At 39.1% G+C, this 25,862-nt stretch overlaps 1 protein-coding gene across 1 annotated transcript in view; it reads left to right on the plus strand.

Moving 5' to 3' along the window:
- Positions 1–25,862, plus strand: part of LOC112977041 (cyclin-dependent kinase 19) — a 103,991-nt gene that overhangs the window by 37,061 nt on the left and 41,068 nt on the right. The gene's annotated exons all lie outside the window — the stretch shown is intronic.

A 25,862-nucleotide genomic window follows, 5' to 3' on the forward strand; every position in this document is an offset into this window, starting at 1 on the left:
TTCAAATAAATTAAGACAGTGTTTGGAATGGAAGGCACCAACATCTTCTGAAATAAATTTGATTTGATTTGATTTTTTCGTTACAATATCTGATAACAGTGGCAATAAGTATGGTTCAGGTTTTGGGATGATCATTTTTTACTTCATTCCTTGTTTACTGTTAAATTCTATATGTTAATTTTTTTTGGGGGGGGGGGGTTGGAATAGTAGCCATGAGCAAAGCAGGAAGCAAGTACAGCTCTGATTTTTAATGCTACAATTCTCACTTTCATAAAGAGACTGCTGTTGCTTCTGCAGCATGTTGAGATGTAATTAGATATGGTTTAAGAAAGAACACCTGCAAAGTCCATATTCAGCTGTCTAAAGGAAGCGTATGTGTTAGAACTATGAAATATATAGCCTCCAAATGCCATATATGAACTTGATGCCTTGATAGGAAATACAAGATGGTATCTAGGTTAGTAATAACAAATACCCTGGAGAATTTTCCTTTAAGTGTTGCTATTTCCAGTCCACAACACCAGGTGTTTTGCATGACCAGTGTTGCTACTTTACAGGTCTTATCTGTTGTTGATGTGTTGCAGCAAAGCTGGTGCCTAATGTCTCTTCTCTTGGAGCTTTGGGAAGTAATGATTGCTTTTATGAAAGGGAAGACTGTTTTTCATGTCACTGGAATGATGATGCTCGACTGAGTTTTGTCATAATTGAGAAGGGAGAAGAGAAATTTGTGAAATCTAATGTGTTCTTGTTATATGAATAAATTTAAACTAATGAGTTCTTGGACACCTCAGTCATAGAAATGAAAACTCTTAAAAATTGCTGTACACTGGTAATTTAAAGGCATATTCAGAGTCTCTTGCCTTCTGTCAAAATCATTGTGGATTTCTGAAGAATTAAAGTATTTCAAATCAGTATTTTGTATCTTGAACGTAGTAAGAAAAGCTGCTGATGTTTATCTGGATGTGTCAGGTCTGCTCTTGAAATTAGGAGTTAATGTAATATTATAGTAACTCATTTAGATTTTCACTTGACCAAAATTTTTGTATAGTGTTTATTCATATTCTCATATCTGTGATTTTTTTAGTACTAAAAATGGTACCTCAGGCACCATTTCACTAGAATCTGTTTCTGACATAATACATAAACACTAAATCTTCAATGTCTTTGTAATACTGAGAACAGTTTGTCTGGTGTTTTTTTTTTCCCTTAGCTGGTTTAGTTTATATTCTCCGGAAAATTATTTTTCTGTTTTATGCAAACCAGTATTTTGCATGGAGACACCTTGTACTTTACTAGTTTAATATAACTCTGTTCTTATTATTTTTAGCATGCATTTGGATGTAGACCAAAGACAGTGACATCCATAAAAGTCATGTTATGTTTATTTCATTGTATTTTAAAAAAAGAATTAGGTTCTCCAAGAATATTTATCACAATATTAGTAAAATTCTCTTCAGTTAGCCGTGGAAATGATATTTAGAATTTATTTAATGAAAATGGCAATGAAAAAGCAGAAATATGAGAGGTTAAGTATTTGCTGGAGTACTTGCTGGAAGTATCTGAGGAACATTGTTCAAATCTGAATTTGGTGTTGTCTTGAATCAAGCGCTTTTAAAGAAACAACAGTACTGAGTGTTCTTTAGAAAAAACCTCTGGTACTTGGTGGATGAGTATGTTTAGATACCTGAAAATTGTTACTCATACGTTACTTTTCAGGTCAGTAAGAGCCAGTAAAATCCTTACGGAGTAATAAAATTGCTGAACTTGGAGACTTGCAAAAAGGAACGTGTCCTTGGGCTGAGCTAATGGCTGGTTTCCACCACCAGGAGACAGTCTCGTTCCCCTCTTCAGTACCACCGGGCATTACCACCCTTTTTAGCGGGCTGCCCGGCGATGCTCATCTGACTCCCCGTGAGCTCAGGCAGGGGATTAAAGCAGCAGGGAAATACTTGTTTTTCTCCTGAGAAGCTAGTTCTCTGCAGGCCTGGCTCCCTGAGGGAGCTCGCTGGCAGGTTAGGTATTTACTGGAGCTGGTGCCAGAGAAGCACGAGGTCGGCGATGGTGGCGGGAAGCAGAACAGGGCGCTCTGGCATCGAGTAGCGTTAGGTCAGAATAGTTCAGTGTTAAAACGCACCTTTTAACTCTTAGATGAATGTGCAAGTGTTCTTTTAAAAACAAAATTAATTTGTGATTTATGTTTACTTTAATCTCTTCTGATGTAAGATTTATGTCAGGGTAAACTGTCTCCATCTGAGTCCAAATATAGGAGAGTGCCCAAACTGAGACAAGTTGCATCTCTAAATATACTTACACTCGTACTTTTAGAAATATGAAAATAATTTGTTATAGTGTATAGTTTAATTTCTTGTAATACTGGGATTATTTTGTTTTGTTTCTGGCTTTGTTTTCCTGAAAGTGGCTGAAAGGTGCTAAGTGGCTTTTAGGAATAATTTTTTTGGATAAGCTATTAGGTTTTTTGCCAGTTAAAAATGTTTACCTGTAACTTTCCTTACTTTTATTATAATATTTAAAACAGTACATACTGTGGGATAGGAGCATTACTGGTTTTTGATTTCTTTGCATAGCATTATGTCAGTTCATGCACCTTGGAGGCGACACAGATCTCTAAGAACCCACACGCTTGTTCTTGTGCCAAGGCATTTGGACTGGTAATTTCTTACCGGATGATGTGTTGTTGGGCAAAAAAAATTTTGCCTTTTCAACATAGCAACGCTCCTGAAAGACAAGTAGGAGAAAAAGCGGGGGGAGGTTTTGCTGGCTCTGCTAGCTGGGAGGGCTTTTCATTATAGGAAAGGTTAATGTGTAGAAGTATTAGAGTGTGACGTTTGGGTACTAAGCTTTTGGTTTTTGGTTTTAAAGAGCTGCCTGTACATAGCATAGGAAATACAAAACTGTCGTCTGTGTCTCTAATTAATAGCAAGCTAGAAGATGCAGCCCGCGGTGGTACAGTACTTCAGGGCAGTAGGATATACTGGTCCCCTCCTCCCCCAAACCTGAACTGTTATAGGTTCTGCGTGAATGTTCAGCAAAGGCCTTACCTTGCAGGGACCTTCCTGAGATCTGAAAATACTCTCCAAATGGAGGTTTTCCAACACTGTTCACAGTGCGTGTTCGCATTAACAGAAAAAAGGATTTTGGCAGTTCTTTCTTGTGCTATAGCCCCTTTGTAGTTGATGTTGGTTGCTTATGGACAAAAACAGGCAGAGACGATTTCCTTTAGAACTTGATAAAGTAATTCCTATTTGTAATAGGATGGATTTTCCTGGAGGGGGTATAATCTATTAGATGTTTTACGTGCACAGAAACCATACTGAGGAATTAATTTAAGATTCCAGTTATGTCCTTGAGCATTTCTCTAGAATTCTGCTTAATGTTATTAAAACCACGGGTTGGAAAACAAATTTTGGAAATTAAACTCACCAGAGGAATGAGTTTTTTTTGTTTGCTTTTTTTTTTTTTTTTTCCTAGGATTGTGTTAACTGGTTACTTTCAGCATTCCGTACTATATATTGTAAACTTGCTCAATACATTAGACTTATAAACTGACTTCACAAAAGCAGCCAAGGTCCCAAAGTGTTTTTATTATTATATTAAATACTGATTAACTAATCACTTACCAGCTTCTCTTGTATTTCCACTCTACTGCTTTACAGTGTTTAAAATGACTTTGTGTGACACTTTACAAATTAAAGAGATTAATTTATAGCAAAATTCTCTGAGTATGTGAAACAGCAGAGAGGGATGTGTAAAAGAATCAATGTTTAACAAACCTTAGAAATCACAATTTTGATTTACATACAGAAAGCAGAATTCACCTGTTCTGATAGAACAGAAAGTGTCTATGAGTCTTAAAACTAGAGGGATTTAGAGAAGATTGTAGTCTTTAKTCTGTTCACTAATTCACTCTAGTTATTAATTTAATATTATTTAATAATATTATTCTACTCAAAAAAAGATTTAGGTGTCTAAAGTATACAGACTATGGATCCTAGACATTGGGGTTCCCTGAGCAGTTTGAGGTATAACTTAGTGTTGCTACAGAGAGAGGCCGTTGTGCCTCTGCTCCCTTCCCCTGCCTGTATTCCTCCTCTTCCAGTTGGGGACTGGAAAGTCCCCAACTAAATAACGGGAGTTAAAATTAGGCTCGCAAAGAGGTTGGTCTGCATCCAAGTTCATCCCCTGAGCTGGTTCGTCAGGCAATTACACAAATGCTTGTGTAAGCAGAAGGCCAGGAGGACTACATGGGTGGGAACCAAGTGGGCAGGAATGGCAGGCAGGGGAGGGAAGATTTCTGTTTTCAGTGACATTGTCGTATTCTGCTGGCTTACGTTTGTCAGGAAATTGCAATGTTGTGTGTGATCTATAACCCTTCTCCTACTCAGAGGTTTTGGTACCTACTTAACCATTTCAGCTGGTGCTTACCTTTCGGCTAGTAAAAATGAGCATCTGAGATTTCTCTGTATTTTGAGATGTTATCCATCAGAAATGTAAGATTTGGGGCTTTGAATTGTGTTTTGTGTGGAATCTAGTTGCGGTGGTTTAAAATACTATTTTTGCCAGTGACAGAAAGCAGAGAGCGCCTGTATCTCAGGTTCCCCAGTTTGTAGTCCACCATGTTGGCATAAATCCGCCTTCTTCGGCATTTAAAGCAAATATCCTAACTACAAGCTGCAGTTTCTGAGGAAAGAGAACTTCTCCTACTTCTGCCATGGCAGAGAACGGAGAGTACTGTATCAGACAGCTGCAACCAACTGACTAAATGCCCAAGCAGATTGTAGATGTAGAGTCCTTACCTGCTGGAGAACAGATCTTATGGGGGTATTATGAGTGAAGAAAGACGGTTGTAGTGAAAGCTTACAGGCTTTTTGTCATTTTGAAAGGCAAAATGTTTTAGGGTTTTGAAGCTGATGTGTACATCATCCGAGTGGAGACAGTAGCTGAGTTTGTGTTTTGTGGCTTATATTACTTGGAGGAACTGAACAGAAGGAGCAAATGAGAAAGGAAGATGGAGACAAAAGAAATCTCTGTGAGAAGCTGAAACAAAGACTTTTTGCAGAAGACACAGCTAAAGGAGAAAGGAGGAGATCCTGGAGAAGTCGTCTTCTTTCTCTGCAGTTCATTTTTTTTCAGTAATCTCCGTGTGTACGCCCTGTGAACTACAACACTCTGCCTCGTTTTCTGCATCAGTAGAGAAGACTTGGTTTTCTGGGGATTTTTGTGATGTTCCTCCCCATTGTTCCAGTTAAGCCCAAACATTATTTGGGCAGGGTCTTTCCTTACTACTTCAGCTGCCAAGTGGGGCTAAACCGGTTATATTTTCATGTCCACAAGTGGTTTTCCCAGTGTAAACCTTTCTCTTCAAAACAGCCTTCTCCATTTCTGTAAGTTCATTTTGAAGATTCCCCCCAATCTCCCCCCAAGGGGGAACTCCCTGCTCACTGTTTTCTGTTTCTTATTCTTCATCTTCTGCACCTCACTACCACTTCCCGCAGCTATGAAGCTTCAGTTTATTAAGGAAAGGAGCTGGGAACCTTGGTCCCCTTTCCTTAGTGAGTACAGTGATCTGGGGAGGGGGCTGCCACCAGGGTGCCTTCCCCTGCCACTTGCACCCGACTTCCTCRACTTCATCCCAGAGTTCCTCCAGGGCTCCTCTCCTGCTCTTGAGCCAAAAATCGTAGAAACTGGTTTTAATTTAAGACAACAGACAATCACTTTTTTTTGGGGGGGGGGGGAATCCAGCTGTAGTGGTTTGGAGACTTTGCCACTCACTTTCCATCTTCAGCTTTTTTTATTACTATCCCCACATCTCTTAAAGTGAGGGGGGACTGTGTAGGCGCTCTGTAACTTGCTTCGTTAGAAGGCAGCTGCATTAGCTCAAGCTGTTTCCCTTGGGTGTTTAAGGTAATCAGGTTGGGTTTCTTCCTGGGGTGGATTAGGGAGTGCTCATGCACTTCTGCCATGTACAGAATTTATGGAGTGCTAATCGGGTAATTTTTGGTGGAAGGACATAGCAGACAGCTGAGGTTTGATATAATTTTGACCCAGCGTGTCTGTTTGTAAAGAGAATGGCTGTCTAGAGGCTTTAGGATGCTCAGATGTGTGAGCTCACAGATTTGGGCCCCCCTGAATATTCAGTCACTGCAGTAATAATAAACGCAGTACCGTTTCAAGGGTAAATCTTCAGCAGAGCCACTAGAAGCCCGTGCTGTGACTAGTGCCAGCTCAGGCTGGCCTTTAGTCCTTTCGGGGCAAGTTATCTTCTCAGGTAGTCCAGCTTTGCCTTCTTGTGAAAACGCAGGTACTGGAAAATGCAATAGTTGTTCTTCTCTCATAGGATTGCCCAGAAGCTGTAGCCATATGGAGGCTATGGTTTTTCTTTCATCAGAAGTAAGGCAAAAAGGGAAGGGCCAAACTGAGTGGCCAGAAAGATGACTTTCTGTGGCAATCGTCTCCCTCAAAGCCACAACCTTTTTGGAGATCATTAAACTAATTAGTGCTTAACCCTCTAACTCTGGTGATATTTTGGGATATTTACCTGATATTGCTTTATTCAGGATGAGTATTTTAAATGATACTTCATGGCATTTGTATAGAAAGCCAACATTTTAGTAAGTTTTCAGTATTTCAATTAAATGCAATAACCATCCATCAATTTTCAGATTTTTTAGTTGACAGGTTGGCTTTTAGTTTAGGGATTCATTCAAAAACCCGTCAGTATTTTCTCATAGTAATCCTGCTCTGGCCACTAAGTAAATCTGCAAGTCTCTTATTATGGAGTTGTACCTGGACTTTGTTCTGGACTTTGCTGTCACATTAGACAACTCATTTAACCTGTTTTTGCCTCTGTTTCCCAATCTGTTAGCTACTTCATAGGTCTAATTTGTAGCTTAATACTTTGTGTTATGAAATCTTTGAACGAAAGCATTACACTGTGTGTGATTTGTTCTTTGTTATGTGAAGACATCAGCAGGTTTTTTTTAAATTTTGATAAGCTGACACATTTTTACCTCTGCTTTTATGTTTTAATGTCAAAGCCTTCGAAATGAGAAAAGTCTTAGCGTTCCTCATTGCTAGTTTATAGTATTGCTTAACTACTCTCTCCTCTTCCTCCCTGTGCCATCCCCTTTCCTGGCCAAAAAATAATTAGAAAAGTTACCTAAGATGCAGCAGAACTGAAATGGGTTTTAAATGAGCCACTTACATTTTGCTAAGCAAGGAAACTGTGGTTCTGAAAGATAAAATGTAAAATGACCTGGCTAGGAAACTCCCCTCTCACCAGTGATTTAAGAAAGGATTTTTACATGCTGATATCAAAAGTAAATTTAGACATAGATTCATGCATCCGTCTCTTGACAACCAGCTGCTGCACAGGAATGCAGAACTGTTGGGTCCTGCCTGGCTGCCAATGATTTTGCGCTAGCTTGAAAAGTTTCTTGGCGCTGTTCACCCATTTGGGTGCACACGTACCTTCTATAAATAAATAACGAGTCAACCTGTCTGCTGGTTTCTTTAAACTTTTAAAAAGACCGTTTGTAACTGTAATCTTTGCCATTTGCCTCACCATGTGCTTGTGTTTGAGAGATGGATGCGTGAATGTGGGCTTACACTCTTGACTAGTATTTTTCCATATCTGTGTATTACATCCTATGGAAAGGATTAAGGCCTCTTAATCCTTTCTTATTCCATCTGCATGATCCCGTTATGATGAAGGACATTCACACAGTGTCTAAGAACCTTTTTAATGATCGTACACAGCTCTTGGATTTCCCAAAATAATGGGAATACAAGCTAAACCTACATATTTGGAAAGATTGACTTTTGGAAGTGATTTGAATTCATCTGTTAGCTGAGAGATTAGTACAGTTTTCTTCTCTTGTATCTGGTTGGAGAGGGGGTACTTTTTTTTATTTACTGTTGAGGAACAATAGCACATGTTTGCTTATATGTGTGTGTCTATATGCATGTATGCTTCTAGATGGATAAAGAAAAATGAACTGAAGATTTTACATGCTGAATAGCAAACTGAGTTTTATCAGCATATGTTTTTTTCCTTCTTTAAAATGTTAAGCATTTGTTGAGATGCACCTATTCCAAAATGTCATATTTCTCCTCACTCAGAACTTCACTTTTGTCCTTCAGTTGTAAAAACTAATCTTCACCTGATCAGAAAGGTTTGCTAAGACGCACATGGATTATTACATCTGTTGAGTGCATGGAAACAACAGTTTTTCAGAGTTTGACTAATACATACCTATGGTTTGTGGCAAGAGTATTAGGATGATGTTTGTCGATTAATTTTTACTAATGAAAAATAATTACAGCTAAAGAAAAATGTTTTACCCCAGGTTCTGAAACAAGCTTAAGCCCATAAAACACTGACTGGGTATAAATTCAGGTGAGTCAGAAGAAACAAAGGTACTGATTTAATGTTCTTTTGGCTGCGCTTTGCTGCTAATGTCAACAGATGACATACACTTTCTCTTCCCCTGAGATGGGAGAAGGGAGAGAAGGAAGCAAAAATATTAAAGTAATTCCAGAATTTGTGTTTTGATAATATAGAAAAAGCAGAAGGAAAATGTCTTCATTTCTAATAGACCCAATTCAGAAACCATCTGCTTTATGAAGCTTTCTAGTAAATACGTTATGTCTTTAGCTTATTGGCACAGCTGACCAGTTGGATGGAGCAAGCTGAATTTTGCATTCTAAGTGAAAAATACGAAGTTTAAAGGCAGCTCTTTTAGGGTTTTCTTTTTATAAAGGTACATCACTTTTTTTCTTGGAGAAAGCAGCCTCTCTGGGATAATGTGGTTGGCTACAAGTATGTGTGTGTGTACATATATGTGTATGTATACATACATATATGTCCTTTTTTTCCCCTCCCTCCTTCCTGTTGAGACTCATTGTCCCCTCTGAATAAGGCTAAAAGATTGTCACCACATCAACATATTCATGTTTATAATTATAGGAAGTAACGAAGCTTAAAAGACTTATGTTAGAATTGGCAAAGACAACTGAGATATGTGTAACAACATATAATATGTGAGGGAACAAAGGAAAACACTGCATTTTCATCTGCTCTTGCTCTTCATGTTGCTTGCCATCTTGTGCAGGCCCATTCCTCTTCATTTGCAATGCTTACATTGGTATAGCAGTAATAACCACAGTGTGGTAATAATGCTGCAGATTGCCTTGCATTTAAATGAAGTGGCTTTGCTCCGTGATCCATTGAGCTGCTGGGACTAACAAAGGACAGTCGTTTATTCCTCAGTTTCGTTATGTGTGAGCTTTGTCTGAGAAACTTAGTTGGCTGCAGTAAATGACTGATGGGCTGGTATTTCACTGAAGAGGGATTTCAGGGCCTCTTTGTCCACTCCAGTATCCCTCTGTTTCTGCTTTCTGGCTAACATCTCAGAAATCATGGGCCTTACGGGAGCTGCARTACCAAACCACCCCGTCATCTCAGTTAACGAAAACTATGTCTATGAAAAATAATTGTCTGTAGGCAATATTCTGCATTCCTGAAATTCCCCTTAGTGTTCTCAGCTTCTCAAGCCATTTTGTCTTATGCTGTAATAGTTGCCAAAGTGTGGGTTTTTCACAAGTGCATCTTCTGTTCTAAATTTTTATTTCTCCATGTAATGTGCTTGCACTTTTTTACTTTGATTTGCCTTTAATATAATTACTTTTGATGTAACAGTTGTGGATGATGATTGTCAGAAGTTTGAGTAAGTACAAAGTCTGGTGAAGCTGTATTTWAATGAGCTGGTATCAACCTCTAATGCTATGAAAGCTAAATTGTTTTCATAGCTGTCGAACTGTGAGAATGGTTAGCTGCTTTGCCAGCTCAACTGAAATTAAGTCCCTTAAATGGGATGGTAGAAAGTTGTTTTTACTTCTTTAAATTCAGGATGTGAGTTCCAGGCTTGGATAACCCTAAAACTGAGTGCTTGTCCAGTAAATTATTCRTGCGAATTCTGGATAGTTAAAACCAAGAGAGCAGTGGAGTCATGTAGCTTTTGGATGATGTGTGTGCATGAAATTCTGGGTATCTGGGTAGTATAATCATTTTGCAGTAACTTCTTWCTAATTTTATCGTTGGCAAATACATATGCTGTGGTTGGCTGACTGCCACCGTTTGCTGGGACGCAGGATTTACTTGGGAGATGATTTCTCTGGGCATGTCTTTTTGCTCCAACTGGGTGCTGTCATTGCTCTTTTGTGTTAGCTTCTATAGCCGAATGGGAAAGTTTTGCAATGGCAAGGAAGGAGGGAACCTCAAAGTAGTCTTTTCTATGTAACGTAAAAATGGTGTGTTAAGTTTGAAGAGTATTAAATAAGCTGGATTTTAATTCTTTTCTTTACAAGCTACATTTTGCTCCACCAAGTTCAAATTTTGCAGCTTGCTTATTTTATCCCTCTTCCCTTTGTAGCCTCTGGTTTACCAAAGYGCAAGCCCCACGTTCTGGGCGCTTGTCATTTTTAATTTTTGCTTTGCTGGATGAATGCTAGATCCTGATTTCTCTCTCTTTGGGGTTGTCTATGTGGGAACTCTCAGGAAAGTGTCAATTAACTTTAGAAATGGTTAACTAATCTGCGTTAAACTTCTGGAGATCTTCTGACTGCTCCGAAAACAGACTTCTGCTCAGCTGAGCCGGGCCAGTTTACAGCAGTGCTCTCTCGCACTGGGGCTTATCCCCGGGCAGCAGAGGCGGCCGGTGGGCGAGCACCTCCGCTTCAGCGGCCCTGGGCACTAACTTGTGCCAGGGGTAAAGGTATATTCGTGCTACCGCACCGGGGGGGGGGGGGTGTCAGGGTGCCAAGGCAGAGGAGCATGTTCACATTGGCCGTCTGCCGTCCCGCTGATTAGTTGCAGCCAAGAGGCAGCGCAGGCGGCTGGAAGCGGTAGCATTTTAAACCGTTACGGTGATTTTTCTTGGTACATTCGGCCTGGAACCCTTCTTCGGTGTTTCATTAGTTCTAATTTAGTTTAAAAACTTAAACTAAAGCTGAGGGTATGGCTGCGTGAACAAGTTACAGCAAGGCAATCCAGGGCGTGGATTTACAGTGCATTAGTTACTCCCTAGTAGCTGCTCACCCGCATACTTTTATCTTGCAGAAAACGCACAGTCCTCTGATATCTCGGTCCTCAAAGAGTAAGATAAAATTACCTAATTTTTACCATGGATAAAACTAGACAGCTACTGAGTTAATTTCTAAGTGCCTATATTATATCATTTCTGAGAGTTATTTCATTAAACTATTTATTGGCATAAAAATTTCAATATATTAACGACTTCATGGTATTTTTTCTGACCCATACGTCACGCTAGTAAAACTCTTCAGCCTTTTGGGCACAGTCATCCTACAATTCATATCTTGTTTACTCCTTAATATGCAAGAAATACTTCCATCTTGTAAAAAAATAAAAAATAAAAAATTGCCTTCAGGAATAAGGGTCAGCATCTCATTTTATTAATACTGGATTTCAAGTTGTCAAATCAGTTGATAGTTTTGGGGTTTTTAGTAATAGGGACATTACAACCATTTTTAAAGGCAAAGAATATTAAATCTGTTGCTGAGACTAGAGCAGAGCTTCCATAGACTTTCACCCTTTTCCAAAGTTTGCGGTTYGACTATTTTCAAAATGATTGTTGCAGCTATAGAGAAGATTTTTATCTGATGTGCACAGCATATACAAAATATAGGGCCAACTATGTTTCTGGAGGAGGAAGTGCTCTGATGGTATGTACTAAAAGCTAGTTTTTTCAAAGGGATTTAGTTGCACAGTGGACTTTTCAAAAGTGATAAGCTGGCTTTGAGGAACAGGAGTTAAGCCACTAGCCTGTTTATGCAGTTTAAAAAAAAAAATCCCATGAGGAGTTTATTTGCATTTTAAGCATTTGATGTTTTGTGAAAATGTCCAAGGATTAAGACTTACTGGCAACATCAACAGCAAGGTAAAGCATAAAGCATAAATCTGAAGCAGTAGCTACACAGCTATAAGCAAGCTGTGCATTTGAAAGCATGAAGAGATTTTTCCTTATAAATTGGGGTAAATTTGCTGCCGCTAGGACAATCATGTCTTTCTATGACAGTGTAGCATGTGTTTAGAGTTGTTTAATAAAAAAGAAAATTAGGACAGCTTGACCTGCCTCACTTTAACATGATAATGTTTTTGGCATGAATCACAGAACTTTTCTCAGAAATTGGCGGTATCCCACAGTCACTACATGTCTACGCAAGTTGTTTTTCATTTTTAAAAATGGCATAATTGTTGAATGGAAGAATATTATAATTAGTTCTGAACAGTTTCAGATTTTGATTTTGGCAGGTAGGGTAGAGTCTTCATCACAACTCTACTTTGCCGTTTTCTTTCTCGATGTAAATCTTTCATTTGCTTCCAACTTCCTGCTCCTCTGCCCACATTCCTGTATCTGTTTATCTGCCTTTTGCCACCTCTTCTAACATTACTCATATAACCTTGACTCAGCTTTGACTTTCCTGAAGTACTCTTCTTTCTTCATCTTCACAACCTTAATTATTGCTCCTCCCTTTGGCTTCCGCAATGTTGAGCTCTGCAGCGGCTCTTCCAGGTAGAATTCTCACTTTCTTATCTTGGCCAATACACAAGAAAAGTTCACTCGTTCCAGATGGAATGACCCTCCTTTTATTTTCAAGTTCTASTTAAAAGTTGCCATACCGGCTTGAAAATCTTTTATAGATTTGTTAAAACCTACGAGTCTCCAGATACTATTTTTCTGAGCTTTGTGAAGGTCCCTACTGTGGTGGTTCTGTCCCAGGAAAGATTTTGAGCAGCCTTCTTAAGGCTTCTGCCTCCCAAAACAACCTTCCTGTTTTTCCCACTTAAAATTATTTGTACTAAATCTTTTTTCCCTATACCTTCTAGCTTTTTTCTCCTATTATTACCTTCAAGAATGAGTAGTGTAATCACTGTCATGTATATTTAAGCTACCGTAGTCTATAGTTCTGACACACAGTAGTTTGTATCTAGTTCTTGTGAGTCATTTGGAGATTATTGTGAAAAATCCTTTACAAAATAAAAGGTTTTTTTAACCATTTTGGTTTTTGCATTTTTTTAAACAGACCTCTTTTTGTCCTTACACTTAAACAAACAAACAAAAAAACAAACCAAAACCCCCTAATTAAAGTTTAATATTTCAGAAATGTTTGTGTTATTTTTCTTATTGGAAGTCTATGCATTACTGACTACAGGTGTTTTGGAGGTGTCAGGCTGATCTGACATCATCATTAACCTTGCAGTGATTTTGCACTGCGCATTTGTAAGTCTGTCTGAAAATCTTCAACCATATACTTCAGTGCAGCACTGGCCTGGCTTAGTGACTGACTGAAAAACTTTTTAATAGCTTCTGCTGAAAACTGGTTATAGGCATGCCAAGTCAATAATTAATTAGCTCTTCCACATGTTGTCAGAGACCACGTAGCTGTATAGTATAGTAACTTGAATGCAGCAGATAAGAGGGGTCTTGATGCTGACTGTGGGATTATTACAGAAATATTGCAAATTACTCCAGAGGCTTGAACATGTTAAAAGAAATTGAAAATAGGTTAAAATTATATAAGGTGACTTAATGATTTTTTTGGTTTTGTGCTGCATTTTTGGATTACTTTCTTGCCATTTTAAAAGAGCCTAATCTTCCAAAATAATTAAAAGATCAGACTCCCACACCTTGTCTTAAATTGGCCACCTAAAATATTTAAGCACCACGTGCTTGTATTTTGACAAGAACTATTTTTGATTTGCATTAATGAGAACAAGTAATACTAATACCTAATGTATTTATTCATGAAAGCATCTATTAACATAACTGTCTTTTGATGCATTTTTATTAGGTAGCAAAGCAAAAAATGGAAATGCTAGCAATATATTGAAGAAACAAAATTTCAGAATCTGAAATGCCCTGTTGTAGCAATGTTACTCTAAATATTGCAAAATAAATATACTCAATGTACCTGTTTGCCCCAAAATTTTCAGTACACTTGTGAAAAATGGAAATGAAGAAATGACTTGTTTTTCTTGTAAGTTATTTTGGTCTTTGTTGCTTTTTCCAAAATCTTTTTTTACTTCGGTTTTCCTCCCCAGGTTAAGACACAATTTTAGTATAGAAGAAGATTAACTATMGTTTTTTACTGGTGACCATGCAGCTTATTAGTAAATGATAGTCTTCGCTTCAAATCACTGTATCAAGTATGCTCAGTACGAACACTTTTCTTTATCTTACCTGGGTTATTTTATCTTTGAAGGCTGGAAAGCTGCCATAAATATTATGCAAGCCTTAGTGGATTTGACAAAATGCCATTGCATCAATCTTATGTTGACTCAGTAAAGGCAGTGAGAATATCAGAGGCAGCCTGATAAACTCAATATTCTACACAGAGATTTCTCCACTGCTCTGCTACAACTTGATTATCATATGCATAGAGTTTCTAAACTAAAGAATCACTTCACTGGAGACGTGCGGATGAAATTTAAGTGCACTTTCTTGGGGAAGGCAACTTTATTGTGAGTAAGAGAGCATATGAACTTGAAACCTTTTAGCTACCCTGACTGCTTGTGGGCACGCTTTTACCACTGGTATCCTGTGGTAAATAAGAAATACCATTATTTCTTCATGAAAAGGAGCAAGCTGTCCAGAGCTTACTGCAAGATGTCGCATGGTAAGAGTGTGCCCGTGGCAGTTACCCACATGTTAGCTGAGGTGCCGACAACTCACACTTTCACTTCGGCCAAATACTTCATTCATCAAGCCATACAAATTTCGTACGCTATTCCAAATGGGTTATTTTGCACATAAAAATGCCTTTAGAAAATACTAAAAATGTAATCATGACTGTTTAATGGATGTATATTTACACTATTTTTAAAAGTGGTTCTTACACCTCATTTATGCTGCTGCAAAGTACTAGACTGTTGCGTGCAGTTGCTCAAGCGAATGTCTGTGGGAAGCGTGCATTTCCCACTAGCACTGAAGTGCCATGTGAACTCCTTGTGATCAGGATTTCTCGTTTCAAGAACAGGATGCATAAACTCTTTTGAAAATCTTAAGCTTCAAATACTATCTCATTGCTTTCCACTTAGAGTTGCTAGTAGGAGGTTCATGGGATAGAAAGGAGGGAGCAATGTCTACAGCTCCTTTAAAATGATAGTGTTGTGGACTTAGATGTCTTCCTTAGTTTCATTCCAGCATACTTTCCCGTAGTATCTGCAGGATTTTTATTTTGAAATTTTACTCAAGGTTATCTAGAAAAAATTTTGGAGGCACTGRTTTGAAATGAACTGATGCAAAATCTTTTGTGGAGAGAAAGGCTCTCTTCCGGGTAAGGAAATACTACAGTAAAAACTGAGGGAGTATCTTTCTGAGTTAAAACCTGGAAACCACAGAAGCAGTTACGGCTAGGGAAGGATACTTCTCATGCCCAAGCTACCAGTGCACGTGAGGCCTGTTTCAGCCTTCGTTTCCAGCTTGTATGACACTAGGACTGTTGACGCTAAAACACAAATTGACAGTGCCATTCTAGAAAGTGAGAGCTGTACTGTGTTTAAAAAAAAAAAGCCATAGAAAAATCAATATTTATCAAGCTGTATAAATACTATGGTATCTGAAAATAAAATATTTCTCTTTTCTGAGATAGGAAAACTTAATTATCTTGGGTAATGCATTATGGTAACCAAGTAGCTGTGGTAAAGGTTTGACTTTTGAAAAGGTAATTTGTAGTCTCAATAGCTTTTTAATTGGTTTATCAACTCTTAGCTTTAAATAGATTTTTTTTTTTCYCCCTGAACCAAGTTCATGCCTTTTCAATCTCTATGTTCCAAGCCATTTTTCTTCTCCCGCTTGTATCCCTTTTGCAGTCTCCACCAGCTACGTGTGCGGCTGCAGACACTTTTCCTCCCRCTTCTTTTCTCTTTCCCTCACTCCAGCCAAGCCTGTTGTTTTATGAGACATTTTGCTTGAAAGAACTGCTCAAGGTAGCATTCTCCCAGTGCGCTTCCCTCCCTTACACCCAACTCCCCAAGCTGCGTCTGTACGATTATTATTCCTTCCCTACCCGTCACAGCCCGCTCTGCGTTCTCCCGCATCAGATCTGGCGTTGCGCTGACTTGTGCCTCTCGGATTTGAGCTTTCCAAGGTAAGAGCTGTTTGTTCAGTGCCCTTCGCCCATTGTGCCCTTATTGTATAGCTTATAGTTGTTTGTAGTTATTACAAAAATGCATTCTGGTTTAAATGTCCTATGCTTGTTCCTGCCTGGCCTATTAGAARATGATTTTAATTGGAGGAAAATCTCCTGAAGTGCTTATGACCTTTATTTTATCTGAAGAATTGTCTTTTTAGGAAGGTTTTAAACTGTTTTGAGACTCGGATAATTCTGAATTGGTGGTGATTTTAAAACCTAGGTCTTTTACTCTTCAATCAGATCGAGACAGGACAGACCCGTGTAGCCAAACTTGGCTTGTACTGCAGTCAGGACTGGAGCTCTTACTACAAAAAGAATACCATAAAAACTGAATTGCAGCCGAACATTAGGCTATTTTCTTTAGCACTTACTTACAAAATTAGCATAAAGGGATCACAGTACTCTTCTGAATTGTACRGGAGGTACATGTATTAAAGATACTTTTTATTGAGAAACATTGTAAAGTCATAATTAACATGAATAGAAACAGTTGTACTACTTTATTTATATCTCTCAATCTCATTTATGTGGGGGAATATCTGAAACTGGCAGGTAGTGAAGAAATCTCTTTCAGGCTTCAAAAGTAGAAAATCTTGTAACTCTTGAGTCTGTTTCTAAACATACACTTTGTTACATCTGTCTGACTTTTTAGCCTATTTCTATGTAGACGAATAAGACTTCAGAAGATCATTTTATCATGTTGGTTTCTTTGTAGTTTTGCAATATTGAATCCTGCTACTGAATACTGTATGGCAGTGTGTCCAGAAATGTTTTGCAGTGTCTTCTCTTTGGGTTGCCGCCTGCCTCCTGCTGGGAGGGTGCAGCCGTCGCCGGCGGCCCGAGCAAACGCCGGTATTGGCGCCGGGTCGCGGGTGCCGTGGCTCCCCGGCCGCCCCACTGCAGGGGCACCCTCACGCCATCCTGGGGTGCGCTGGCTGCAGGATTTGGGGCTCCCGCACTCTTAGGAGCTGCGATGCTGTGCAGCAATTACACTTCTGAATAATAATGGCAATGAAATCAGGCAGTGGTTGCCATCGTGGTAGCACCCCCCGAGCAGACCGCATTTAGTGGTTACTTTTAAAACTGTGTAGCTGCTTCTTCAGATGGAGGCATCCTGGGACAACCTTGAAGGGGAAACTAGGAGAAGCAGGTTTTTTCTGACTTTATGATAAAAGAATGGATTTGAAATGTACGGTTTGGTAAAGAAGCCACAGGCACTGGTGCCGCTCTCCTTAAAAAAGCCTGAGTGGATTTTAAAGGTTGTTTTGCTTAGCTTATTCTGCAATGAACATGTCAGCCGAGCAGTGGTAGGTTGTCCATCTGCTTGCTTGCAGTTCACAGTTTGCTTTTTTCCCTGTGAGCTAAGCAAGGTTGTGTTATCTCAACGGTTATGTGAGTAACTTGTCTAGAACGTGGTAACTGCGGTGCGAGTCTGAGCCCTTACTTCCAGTCGGCTGTTAAATCCCAATTTGTATTGCTGTATGTATCAAGGGTTGCATTAGGGTGATAAAATTTCTTCCTGAAGTCTGAACATTGGTCTGCTGGACAAACCATCCTGAGAAAGGGGCAGGTAGCTTACCCCTGCAAATTCTAGAAGCCTAGAGCTTGCTTTGAGAAGGCACTGCTGCAAAAATTATAGAAGGATTGGAGTTACATTATAAATTGCTGATCTAGGGTATTTCCACACAAAGGAGAAGTTGCCCCTATAGTATAACAGAAATTTAAATTGATTGCATAGGTAAGGGTCAGATTTTCTAGTCTTTAGGTGCATCATGAAAGAAAAGGGTTGGAGGGAGGTGGGCCAGCATCATTTCTTTTTTTCTTTAGCATGTCAGTCTTGTATGAGAATGCCGTTTGTCTGAGTTCCTTGAGATTGTGAGCATAGGAAAACAGTATGTAATGAAAAGTGGATAAATAATGTAGCTTAATGTGGCAGAATACGTATGTAATAAACTCTGAAAAGAGTTAATTGAACAATATGAAATAGTATTAGATATAAACATTTAATTATTAAAATCCTGTAAAAATTCAACATATTTATTGCTTTCCAAAATCTTTCCAAAAGTTTCTATCCTAAAAAAAATTAAAATTTTATTCTGTAGTTCGGAGTCCCTTAAGCTATATTCCCAAGTCCATGTGTAGACAAAAAGGGACACTTACGACCCACTCAAGATGGAGGTAACCTCTCTATAAATAACCAGGCTGCCTTTCCCTATTCTTTTTCTCTTTAGAAATTTCCATTAAAGGACTTCTGATATTTCAATTCAGTCAATCTAAGCTATCCAAGCAGAAGCAGGTTTGTGATGAAAATGGGTTGCATCTATATTTRTTTGTTTGGTACTATATTATTTATTGCAGTCAGAAAAGCTTTGTTATTCTTGGACTCTGCTAGACTCCCAGAGGAATGAGCTATTGGAGTTTTACTGTCTAAGATACTTTTTGAAATGCAGTTAACAAAATGTTTTACGGCAATGTCCATACTCTCATTTTCAGTTATTTGTACTTTGATTGGATAGAAGCTTCATCTTYCTGTCTTAATAACCCTGCTGAACCAGGAGGAATAGTCAGAATATTGTTAAAAAAAATAAAAATAAAAATCAGAATTTGACAATAGTGAAATTTATTGCCGTAGCCCAAAGTATCATCAAACATAGCATTTATGGTATCTAATTTTCAAGGCATTGTAATAAAAGCAAAGTAATGCAAATAAGCAAAGAGTTCCAATAGTGGGGAAAAAAAGGTGTAAATCACATAATCTCACTTCCATCTGTCAAGTTCTAATCTCAAACTTAGTACAATTGAAGTTTTTCTTATATTAGTATTCTGTCAGACTTTCTGTTTTTTAGCTTTTGCTTTTAAGGTAAAGAAAATGCTAATGTTTTGTTGCTGTCTGTAAATCCAAATTCACACATGTAAGTATCTTCTCAGTATATCTGCATTTGGGCAGTTATTCTGAATAAAGATCATGTGGGAAGAATATCTAATAAGGACTTTATGGCAGAGCTGCATAGACTTGGCTTGGCTGAAGTGTCATGGGGCCTTCAGGATACCTCCCGAAGCCTCAGCACAAGAAGATGATAACCGTGCTTTTACGGAGTGAAATTTATTGCTTCCGTTCCTCTTTGTAATATCCGTTTTGCGGTGCATCTGTCTTCTGTTCGCCTGCACGATGGGCCTGCGCATCTGCCTTGCTCTTAAATGGGGTAGCAGAGGTTGAGCAGTCCTAGTCTTGTCCCGTGCAAGGCTCCGTGCTCCCGAAGGGCCCGGGTGAGGTCTGGCCCTGAATGATTGCTGCGCAGCTTTGCTGGAATTGTGCTGGAGCGAACTGTAATGCATTGAAAAACCCAGAGATGATGTGAATGCACCATATTAGTTAAGCCTTTGCTTTATGATATTTTATTTTATTTTTCATTTATAATTTATGATCATATTTTCCCTTTGTTTCCATCTGTCTTCCCCCTTCTTTGTCCTTCCCAAGGTTACATGTAACATTTTAAGTTCAAGTCTGCTATTGCAGAACCAGCACTGGGAGAATGCTTTGGATAATGTTGCATAGCAACATAAAATTTAATTGTGTCAAATGTTCTGGCATTCTCCTAATGTGAGTTTTTTCATTCTTTTCTTTTTCACTTGAACTGCATTGCCATTGATTGGGGTGAAACCACTAGTACACGAGTACATTGTGAATATTGTTATAATAAAAGCAATGCCCAGTGTCCAAAGTCATCTGGAGTTTTGATTTTTGTCTTGCAGTCATTTAATGCTCTGTCAGCCACAGGAAACCTGAAAGAAATGGTGTGTGAAAGGAAGACTGTTTTATTTCTGAACTCTTATGCAGCCCAAATTATATTCCCCTCCTGTGATTGCCCTTATTTCATATACCCTTTGCACTTGCAATCCATTTTCCAGTAGCATACAACTTTAACAGTCTCATCCATTGATTAGCCAGGGAATAGAGTTTGGTGAATAGTCTTCTCCTGTTTCAACACTGATCAAACACCTTGGGTTTATAAATTAAGTGTCTTTTCTAGCAATTGCCTGAGAAAACATTGTTTCCAATCAATTTTGAGAAAGAATTTGTATAAGGAGCATGAATGTTTTCGACATTTCTGGGTTGTGCTAGTGAGGGGAATGAATGTAAAGAATTAATGTCGGTTGAGGTATATGCTTAATTAGCTCTCAAGAGCACATCTACCTATGAAAAATGAAACGCAACTGAAAAATAAGTACTTTACCTGACCTGCTGACTTCATTATTGTAAGGATGCTTATATACTAGAGTAATTCAAGGCATCGCAACTTGAACAGAATGTACTAGCTAGATAGTGTATGTATGTTGTATGTGATTCATTAAAAAAAAAAAGTTTTTAGGCAGTCAGATGTATAATATGTCCATATATGATGTCTGTTTCAAGCTTGTTTTTCACAGTAGATAATACTGCATCAAAAGGAGATTCCAAAAAAATAGTATTTCAATATTTTATCTGTCAAAGTCAGTCATAAAGTTTGGCTCAGGCCCTCACCTTTGTTAAACTTTTTGCCTTAAAGATTCTTATTTTGACTGGACATTTTACACTAAAACTTATAATACCAGTCTTCACCTTAGTAGATACCTCTGAATTCTTCCTCTTTTGGATTATAAGATTCCCTCTGTGCAAAGTCTGTCTTTCCCATGGTAAAATATGTTTCTTGGGAGCATGTTCCTGAATCCGGCCTTCTAGACTGACTCCCTCATCTCAAATATGTGTTTGCTGTGTTAAATGTATAGCTCCGTAGTCATTCAGCCAGAGGTGTAATAGGAATATAACAGGATTACCGTGCTAGCTTTGCTTGAATTGGATTTACTGCCGCTGAGCCTCTTCAGCATGCGCTTTAACTACCCCAGGGGAGGACAGGGAGAAGCTGGAGCCATCCGCAGAGGTGTGCGGAGAAAGGAGGAGCAACAGGCACAGGTCGCAACAGGAGACATTGCGGGTAGAGGGCAGGAGCCTGTTTTTCTCCGTGAGGGTGGTCAGGCAGGGGAGCGGGTTGCCCAGAGAGGCTGYGAGTTCCCCGTCCCTGGATGGGGACTCCCACGCGTTGGACTCGGAGCAACCTGGCACAGCTTCGGAGTTGGCTCCAGCTTGAAAGTTGGCCCCGCTTTGGGCATGGTTGGGAGCAGACGACCTCCAGACGTCCCTTCCAGCCCAAATTATTGTACAACTCTGATTCTCCAGGTAAGTATCCAGAGTCCCAGGCTGGTTTAAATCAGTCTGTATTGAAGCCTGCAGAGGCACATCTTTGCTGTTGTTGTGGGCTAGATAGCCTTATATTTCAGGGATTTTTTTTAATTTTTTTTTAATGTGTGTAGATCAATGATTGCACTATGGGCATAGTTTTAGCATTTCTGCTTTGCTTTGCTTTTGCTTTCTTCGCAAAGAGGAGTTTGATAAGTGCAAATGAACATAAAAAGATCTCTTTGATAGCTAGCTTTGATTTGAAAACAATATGTTTCCGCTCTTAACATGTAGTGGATATAAGCAAGGAATGTTTTTAACCAAAATCTTGCACTAAGAAATTTCAAGAAAATATTTCAGTTATCTTCTGTACAGCTTTTTCGTACTTCCAGTTGGTAATTCATTTTATTACTAGTCCCAGAGCTTGAGGTAAATTCTGCATTTCCAGTTAATATTAGAACTTCTGATATCTGGAATTAATGCCTATGTTGACCATATCGATTCAGCAGCTGTGAAAAATGCAGGTTCCTAACATGATCTAGCAGCATAGTTTATGGCGGAGTATCTAGTCTCCATCTCTCAGAATTAGGCAAAAGTTTCTTTGGTCTCAAAGAATGTYGCACACTTTCATCTCTTTGCAATATCTGTATAAATTTCACTTTTAAATTATTTTTATAAGAAGCAAGAGGGGAGATAATAACAATAATGGGGTCACAATATATCTATTATTATCATATTTATTAATATATTAATATCTGATACTTTAATATCAAATCAGTTTACAAAATGCTAGGAATACGTTTGAAACATTTTTCTATAGTCACAGATGTTCCTCTGATTATCAAATAAATATGATTTTGACAGTTTTTAAGATCGAAATCTGGCAACACTTAGCTGTAAAGTTTAATGTATCCACATTTGCTTGTATTTTCATTTTTATTGCTTAGTGGTATTTGGACTGATCTTACTTTTTTTTTTTTTAGTTTTTAATTTAGTTTTAAAAGCYTTCTGTGGTATTATTTGCTTCCTTTGTTGTCATACTTAGTATGTTTATTTCTATTTTTTCTTTCTGTTTAGATTAAACACGTTTCAATTTCATTTGAATGCTCTACTACTTCAAAACATTTGACATTCTTTGTAATTCTGCTGCCTTTTTAGCTCATGAGCTGTAGTGGTCAATTTTATATCTGCCCTTGCTCAACATGATAATGTCTGTAGAGACCTTATTGATTTGAATGAAATGAGAAATATCTTGATGGAGCTTGTTAATGATATTGCTTTGCAAGGTCAGTCATTTCAACAGAGTAGAGGTATAGTCCAAGAAAACTGTATGGATTACAAATATAGACAAAAATGCAATGAATTTGCAAGTAAAGTTAAGGATAATTCAGCTGAAAAAAACCCCAAGTTGGTAGTGATGCTGTGTAAGCAGAGCAGCGAGGCTTACATCAGTCCACAGTATGGCTTATAAAGAGAAGCAGATGTGAAGATATTTTACTCTGTATGGCATACTTTTGTCTACTGCTTCAATATGAGAAAAATGTTGACCAAATGGTTTTCTAAAAAAGGAGAGGGAAGTGATGATACCAAGTTTTCTGCATCTACTTGAATATATAGAAGTAGTTCAAATGGAAGTGATAGTGACTGGAGGTTTGCAGTGCATATTGAAGTCTTTAAAGGACAGGTTTTTTAATTCCTGCACTAATGAGGTGAATTGCTTTCGAAAGCGCTGGTGACAGTACGCCATATTTATCTGAGGAGAACGGCTAGGCTTCAGTAGCACTGACTTACAGCAGAAAAGTGCATATGTAGAGGAGGAAAACCAAAAGCTTTGTTTACAAATGTCTGAAAAATCTGCTACTCCCTCTTAATCTTGAACTTTAGGGCTCAGTGGTCTCTTGACTAGCGTGCCTGGGTGTGGAATGGTGTTTTGTTATTTAGGGACTTTGTGATTTGGGGAGCAGTGTACTAAAAGCTGAGGTGAAACCACTTTTTGGGGGGGGGGGGCAGGCGTGCTTGTGAATTAAAAGTACACCTATTTAGGCTTCCACAGATGAAGGATAAAGGAAGTGTCAACATTGTGCTGTTTACCATTGCTTTTTTTCTTTCTTTCTTTTTTTTTTTTTAATAATTGAAATTGAAAAGATCTTATCACACACCAGTTTCTTTATTTGTGGGGAGAGCTCTTATTTGGAAAAAGCCTTGTTCTTTGTCTCGCAATAGAAACCTCCTGCCTTCGGGTTGTTCTTTGTCCAGGGATGCATTCCAAAGGGGAAACACATTGGTTTGGGTAAAAACAATAAAGAATGGTGTAGGGAAAGCAGCATGTCCCTATGGAGGTTTTCTCAGAGGAAWGTAATTCGGCACCAAATCTCTTAAGAATTATGTCACCACTGCACTTAAGGAGGTAACAACAATAACTACTAAAACTAAAGTATTGCCATCTATTGTTAGACTGTTGTTCCTGTTTTGACCTGGCAGGTTCTTTCAAGACCGTAGATGGCCTCTTTTCCTGCAGCTTTTCTTCAAATCTTCTGTCTAAATATTTAAATAGAAGGCATATTGATTGAGATAACATGGATGGCCATACGAGTCCCATTCATTATATTCCTCTTATTTATGAAAACATACTTGTTAGCCCAGCATTTTCATTTCTCTCCCACCAAGATCTCTTAATTGCTTTATTCCCACTGTCCCACTATATCCTTATTACTGCTAAAGAACCCACTAAATGACCTTGTCGTCTACATCCCTTTTTGTAGCTGTTTTGGATTTTTGCTCCGTTTGTTTGTTGCTGTTGACCTTGTTCTTTTTGCAGTTGTTCTTTAGACAGTCAAATCTCGRCCGCATTTCTCAGCGGGGATTTGTCTGCTCATTTTTATAGCTGATCTTAAGCACGAGGCTTCGAGCGCTGACTGTTTCTGTGGTTTCCATGGCAACGGGCTGTGCGGCGAGGCAGCAGTATCCGTATTGCTCTGCTTCGCAGCTGGGGTTTCGTGTTCGCAGCAAGGGCAGAGTTTTAGAAAAACAGCAAGTGTGTTAATTGGGATGTAACTGGTGTGGAAGGGCTGTCTTGGTGGGAATTACCTCACTCTTTCCCAAGGAGGTGGTTAATGTTTTTTTTTTAAGTAGCACTTCTCAAACTTTTTTGAACAAAATTCTGCTCTCTCAGGGAAGAGCTATGGTTTACTCAAAGTATGTGTCAGGTTTTGATCTCCTAGCTGCTTGCGCCTTCGTGTTTTCTTCCACCTAAAAAAAATTTTTCATGTTTTGACACTTACAGCCCTGCATATCCAGAGAYTGGACTAACACGTTCCCTCTTCTCCAAAAAGCCAAAGTTGCTTGCGTTTCCTTTAGCAGCCTTCTCTCTCAGGTCACGATGGAAACCTTCATTAGTGAACTTTCTGAAGGGCTTTGATAGCAAACGAGCCTCTGCGTCGGCACTGCTGCTTTCCCCCCGGCCCGAATGAAGCGTCAGGAGGGAGCCGGTCCCGTCCCATTGGGGTGCTCCCAGCACGCCTCCCCTCCCTGCCGTCGAGGCCCAGGGAGTCAGGAGCTTTGCTTCTCGGGCCTCAACTGCATAAAACAACCACTAAATACCCGCCCTGCGTTTTAAGCTCCTTTTGAAGCTGTTTATTTTGACTAAAGACTCGTGGGCCCAGGAACTGGCTGTCTTGCGCCCCTCATCTTTTCATAACCTGTGCCCAAGCAGTTGACTTGCTCACGGGGGAAATAGGAAACGAGTTCAGCTCTGTTCCCCATCTGGCTTCAGGCAGAGGTTGGAGCCAAGACAGTTCAGCCCTCAGGAAGCTGCTGTGGAGCAAGCTGCCCTTCCCAGAGGGGCCCGCGGGTCGGCAGAGACCCCCAGGGCACCGGCCGCGCGGTGCCTGTCGTCTCCTCCCTTTGGTGCCAGTCGGAATAAGTGCATGCTCTTTCGGAAATAAGATGAGGTTTTTCAAACGCAGCATGCTTTCTTCTTGCTCTGTTTTCCTGCTCTTTCCCCCCTGCTCCCTGAGATAGATTCACAAGAGCTAATGCGTGGCGTAACCGGCTAAGTTTATCAGTCAGCGGGCTTCTCCGCTGGCTGCCCCAGCGGGCTTCTCATCCTCTGGCAATTAAATCTTAGCACAGGTTTAAGTTTCAAAAGGAGCAAGAGCTCGTCAAAAATCTCTGGCCGAAAAATAAATAAGCAGATTAGGCATTTGCTTTCATAGACTCTAGTCTAGTGAAGCCGTCGTATGAATATTGCAGTTTCTGCCAGCAGATAAAATAGTAGTTCTGTCTATGAAGAAACTGCTGCTTGAAGAATCTTTTAATATTACAGGTTAAAATATGAGCCTTATGAGATGTTTCCTGTTTTGAGAATCCTGTTGAATCTGCTTAGCTTTTAAATTTTATCTTAGCCCATCTC

The sequence above is a fragment of the Apteryx rowi genome, unplaced genomic scaffold (assembly GCF_003343035.1).
Source record: "Apteryx rowi isolate R43461 unplaced genomic scaffold, aptRow1 scaffold_794, whole genome shotgun sequence".
In the NCBI taxonomy this organism is placed as follows: Eukaryota; Metazoa; Chordata; class Aves; order Apterygiformes; family Apterygidae; genus Apteryx; species Apteryx rowi.